At 38.5% G+C, this 5,650-nt stretch overlaps 1 protein-coding gene across 1 annotated transcript in view; it reads right to left on the reverse strand.

Annotated features, from left to right (window-relative positions):
• RAB12 (RAB12, member RAS oncogene family) overlaps positions 1-5,650 on the reverse strand; it is an 82,955-nt gene that overhangs the window by 76,079 nt on the left and 1,226 nt on the right. The window lies entirely within an intron of this gene.

Consider the following 5,650-nt stretch of genomic DNA (forward strand, 5'->3'; position numbering starts at 1 on the left):
TAATAATAATAATAATAATACAAGCAAGATAATTTTATTCTTTTTGTTAATAACCCCTCCTTGTAAAAGGTACTTTTAATTTTTTGCCTTTTTGTTGTCTAAAGTCATATGAATGTTAGAATAGTGTATTGCTGACTCATAGCGCTATTAATTAAAGCTGACCTCATGATTAGTCAACTTAAGCAGTAGCTTGACCAATACAGTAAACTAACTATGCTTCCAGTTTAAGCGTTCTGGTTATATGTTATGTGGGGATGTAATTTTTAAATTTTATTTAATGTAATTTTTTCAACTGGATACAATTTTCTTATTCAGTCATTGTCCTAACTTCCACAATATTGCTCCCGAGTATAAAACTGCAACTATATTCTATCAGGGATACATATGGGTAAGTAAAGACTTCACCATTATAAGTTTCAAAGAAATTGTTTTTTCCAAACACATTGTTTGCAGATGGAAGCCCTCAGTTGGCCCTTGATATCCATTGATTCAAATATCCATGGCTTGAAACTATTTTTCAAAATTCCAAAAAAACAAACCTTGATTTTGCCATTTTATATAAGGGACACTATTTTACTATGCCACTGTATATAATAGGACTTGAGCATCTATGATTTTGGTATCCACAGGGATCCAAACCCCAGCAGTTACCAAGGGTCCACTATGTATAAATTTGACCTTAGTGTGATATGAAATTCTTAGAGCTACCTTCTTACTGTCAAATACAAAATATCTTCAAAATCTTTGTAATTTCCTTTGTTTTCCACAACTGAAGCATACCTACAATAATTAAAGTAATAAAACAAAAAGTTATCTTCCATAGTCAAAAGTTTCATAATTAGAATTAAGTACTAAAGGCCAGTCTCCCCCTCCCCCCGTTCTTTTTATTGTTTCTTCTGACACTATTTCAGTTGTTTACAGCTTGACAACTGATCTCCACCTTACTACCCAACAGCTTCACCCACTGGTTCATTTTTCATTTTATTCTCAGATATGATTCAATTGAAAATAAATAGTTTATGCTTTCTTAGTGAGAGCAAGGTGCTTTAAAGCTCTCCATATCCACTGATTTGAACATTCACTGCTTGAAAACATTCAACCCTTGGCATTCATGGGGGTTGGGGCACAAGACCCCCACGAAAGTCAAAATTCACTATTAAAGTGGTGTGTGTGTGAAAGCAGTGCATGCATGCATGCCCCCATCTCCTTTCTGAAGCTTCAAACAGCTCCAGAAAGCTCTCTGAAGTACTAGAAGGGCAGGTGAGTGTGCATTCGCAGCTCCCTCCTTCGCTTCCAAGGCTTCAGAGAGCTTAAAGCCTTGGAACAGCAGGAAGGAGAGAACATTTGCTTTCCCCAAACCACTTCTCAAGGCACGAGTGCTGTCTTTACCCAGGCAGCTCCCTGTCCTGGAAAAGGGCGAGGGATAATTTCCCCCAACCCCTTCCCAAGGCAAGACAGCTGCTTGGGGAAAGAAGCAGCTCTCTGTCCTGGAAAGAGGTGGGATTGGTGCACACACCCTTCCTGGTTTCTCTCTCCTGAGCCTTTTCCCTCCCCAGGGGAAAAGCCCAGGAGGAATGAGGAGGAAGAGTGCACAGTGTATGCACAGTGGCCTTGCCATCACGAATAATTGAAACTGCAAGTGTCAAAGCCGGAAATGTCGAGGGACAACTGTACTTATTCATGGACAATGGTTTGTCATCAGCAGCACCATTCATGAATTTAGATTTTGAACTTGGATTCTGAACAAAAATAATTCCAGAAAGTCAATTTGGTGTCCTACCCAAAATCTTGGGTTTTGCCATGGGAAAAAGGTTAAGATCCTGCTAGTTATGGAGGTCTTAGTCTTAGGAAAGACACTGCGCCACAGTGACAAAAATATACCAAGTGATATCACTGATTCTGCAATGGCTCATAGGAAGTAGAATGGTTTACATGCAGACTTTACAAGATGGCTTTCTTCATCCAGTATTCCTAAGTTGTAAGAACTTTTTACAGTATTTCAATTCCTGTTTGGCCTCCCTTCCCCTCATCATTTTTGTCAAATTGATTTTATTGTCATTTCACATTGTGCAATCGCAATTGTACATATGCAACCGGCTTGCAATGTAATAAAAACAACCTAACAGCTCCACACAGTGTTACTGACATGAAGAACAACAGTGTTATGCTAGTTTTTCTGTAAACACAAAGTGCTTCCATACACAAAGAGTATGGACATCTTACATCTACATACATGTTTGTAAGAAGTGGTTCACAAAAATAGTTTGTCTCATATAGCTCTGTAGGAGGTGAGAAAGAAGGTAATGATTTTTGTTTCTTTATTTTAGCTTTTAGGAGACAGTTCCCATTTTTATGTTAGGATTTAGTAAACGATAAACTGAACAAATGCAAAATCCAAAACTAGAAGTCCAATACTCTTTTCTATGATGAAGAATCACTGTGCATTCACTTCTGCAATCCTTGCTTCCAGTTTCTAAAATTAGCTCACATATGATTACTAGTAAGTTACTATTATAAGTAACAAAACAGTGTAAGCCTGGACATGTTTACTTCTAAGTTCAACAGGACCTAAGCTCAAGAGGGTGAACACAGGACAGCAGAAAAAATAATCTGCAGATAGAATACAAGGCCATGTTCGGATTTCAATCAAAAATTTAGGTTACCAACTAACTTCAAACTAAATAAAATATGGTATTTATATGAAAGTAGATATTTTCAGAGCAAACCACTATGGGAGAAATCTTAAAACCAATAGGTCTAACATGTAAACTTGAAGGTCCAATTAATGGAATACATACATAACAGAATAATATAATTATAGCCTGTGGGTATTTCATATGCTGGCATGTGTTCTACTTGCAAAACACAGAAGATATGTCTCAAGGTGCTCAATGATTAATCATTTATTGATACGAAGCCCAATACATTTTAGCCTGTATATACTCTCAAAGGCCTTCTTTAGTGACCGCTTTGAATTTAACTTCAGGAATTTCTGAAGCTGAAACGCTATACACTATTTACTGGACAAAAGGTACTAGACCATTTTTGCTCAGTAAATGGTGTGTACAGTTTCAGCTCCAGAAATGTCTGAAGTAAATTTCAAGCCCCTAAAGAAGTCCTTTCAGAGTGTATACATGCTAAAACATGTTGGGCATCATCATCATCATTCATCACTGAGCATCCTTGAGATGTCTCTTGTTTTCTATTGATTATACTTCCTCAGTTTTGTTTCCTTAAATTGCTTAACTTGGCTGTATGAGAACTTGGAAATTAATTTAAAGTGCCATTTATAACTGTTAAGAGTTAAACTTCAACAACCAACTGCTTTCAATTTCTAATTTCAAGTTTCTTCACAACCACTTAATATTTCATGTTCCACAAACTACAACTTTCTCAACAGCCAAGGAAATGCAAGGTACGTCTATTTCAACTATTTATATGAAAATAATTATCATTCAATTTAGTTGAAGTTTAAATCCAATTGTTAGTCCCAACAAGCATCTCTCACTATTTAGATCAGTCAAACGTCCTAGATTTAGAGTCGCTGGGAAGATAAAATATTAGCAAAACTATTAAGATCAAATATGTTGACATAATATACAGCATAATTTATTTTTTTTAAAAAACAACAACTACAAACATAGTATTAGATTTACTGTCAGAATCTTTCTTTTTGAAGGTTCTGTAACTGCCATACACCAGGGATAGATTCTGTAATCTCATTTTCCTCAATAGATGCCCTGATAGGTGTGTCAGAGAGTGACTTTCTATTTGTTCAATGAAAAGGTAAAATTGAATTTAAAAGTTTGAAGTGCTGAGGAATATCTACTCAGGTGGTGGCAGTGAAAATATGAATGCCTGCGACTGCCACAGTGCAACTGGGTTCTCTCAGACGTAACTTCCACTGTGTTCAGTTATGTTTACTCCCAGCAGGTGGTTTAAGATTTCAGTCTGAGTAATTTAATGGAATATCTTGTAGTCTTGCAGAGGGGGACACTGACAAGTTAAATGCCTAGCCAGAGATTTGTAGTTTTTCTACCTCCTAGGAATCCTTTCCACACCTACTTGTTTCAACTGGAACTCCTACATTTTGCATGTGGGTGAAGTGCACTGACCAGGTCTGTTGGCCCTCAGAATCACCAATTTGTCAGCTGAGCATGCTCCAAATGCACCCATTTCAAGTCTGCAAATGGTTAGTGACAGGAAAGCTATCTTTCCCAGTGGTTGGCCTGCTGTTATTGATTTTCCAAAGAAGACTGCAACACAGCTCACTGGAACATTTGAAAAATCATTATCCTTCAGCACCAACCACAAAACATTCTAGATCATTTTTGTAGATTATGTTGGTCTAAACCCCAACCAAAAGTAGACACATTCAGTCAATGAAAGAAGTTCTGCCTTATCAAGTTCTCATTGATTTAGTGGCTCAGCTAGGCTTCTGGCCGCTCCTTCCTGCCCTCTGCTTCACCTGATAGTCTTGCAAATTCACATGGCAAACTCACAGTGAGAGTAAAACCTATGAGATTTTATGTGGACGGCAAAACAGTAAGTCTATAAAATGTTCCTCAGGTATATGGCTGTCTGGTAAAGAATGAGTTATTGCTAAATTGTTATTTACATGTCATGAACACTACTATGCAGATTAAGGGAATCCTTCCTTGGATTGTTACTCTAGTTGTACCTGTTGTAAAGTTGTACAGTACTTTTCCAATCACTGTGTGTCAAGATCAGATCCTGAGTATCCATATCCTAATGCCGGCTGCCAAACATGCCACCAGAAGAAAACAGAGAAGAGTTCCCTGCCCATCCTCCTAGCTACTCTCCCCAAACTGAGAACAAACTATTCTTTACTGCCACTGGCAAACATTGCTATCTAGTGATTTTATTATGAAAGAAGACCATGTTTTTTTCCTCTCTGGATGGCATGTACTGGTTGTTGTTGTTGTTGCTGTGTGCTTCAAGTCATTTTCGATTTATGGCTATCCTAAAGTGAACCTATCAAAGGGTTTTCTTGGCAGGATTTGTTCCTCGGAGGCTGTGACTTGCCAAAGGCCACTCAGTGGGTTCTTATGGCCAAGTGGGGATTCAAACCCTGGCCTACAGAGTTGCTCAAACCACTACACCAGTTTCACTCATACGGATACGTTAACGCAATCCTTTCATGCCACACTTTCTCTCATGCCGATATTATCATGTCACACTGTTAACACAGTGATTCCCAAACCTTGGTCCTCCAGGTATTTTGAGCTTCACCTGCCAGAAGCCCCAACCAGACTGGGCAGCAGCCAGGGATTCTGGGACCTGAAGTCCAAAACACCTGAAGAACATGTGAAGGATTAAGAAGCCATGGATTTATACTTCTATTGGTGTTTGTAGCCTTTTATTTGGTCATGTCCTCCAAGCAGCCATGGTTTTATACTTCTGAGTGCTTTTAGCTTTTTGTTTGGCCATGTCCTACTTTTTAAGCAGGACTAAGAGGCCATGAGAGTCTATTTCTACGAGTGTTTTTAGCCTTGTCTTTGGCCATGTCCTAATGTCCTCCATGTGGAGCAGACCTAAGGAGCCATGGGTTCAATGGCAATCCTTGTGTCTTTAGCCTTGTCTTTGGCCATGTCCTAATGTCCTCCATGTGGAGCAGACCTAAGGAGCC

Source organism: Sceloporus undulatus, chromosome 4, assembly GCF_019175285.1.
Source record: "Sceloporus undulatus isolate JIND9_A2432 ecotype Alabama chromosome 4, SceUnd_v1.1, whole genome shotgun sequence".
NCBI lineage: Eukaryota > Metazoa > Chordata > Lepidosauria > Squamata > Phrynosomatidae > Sceloporus > Sceloporus undulatus.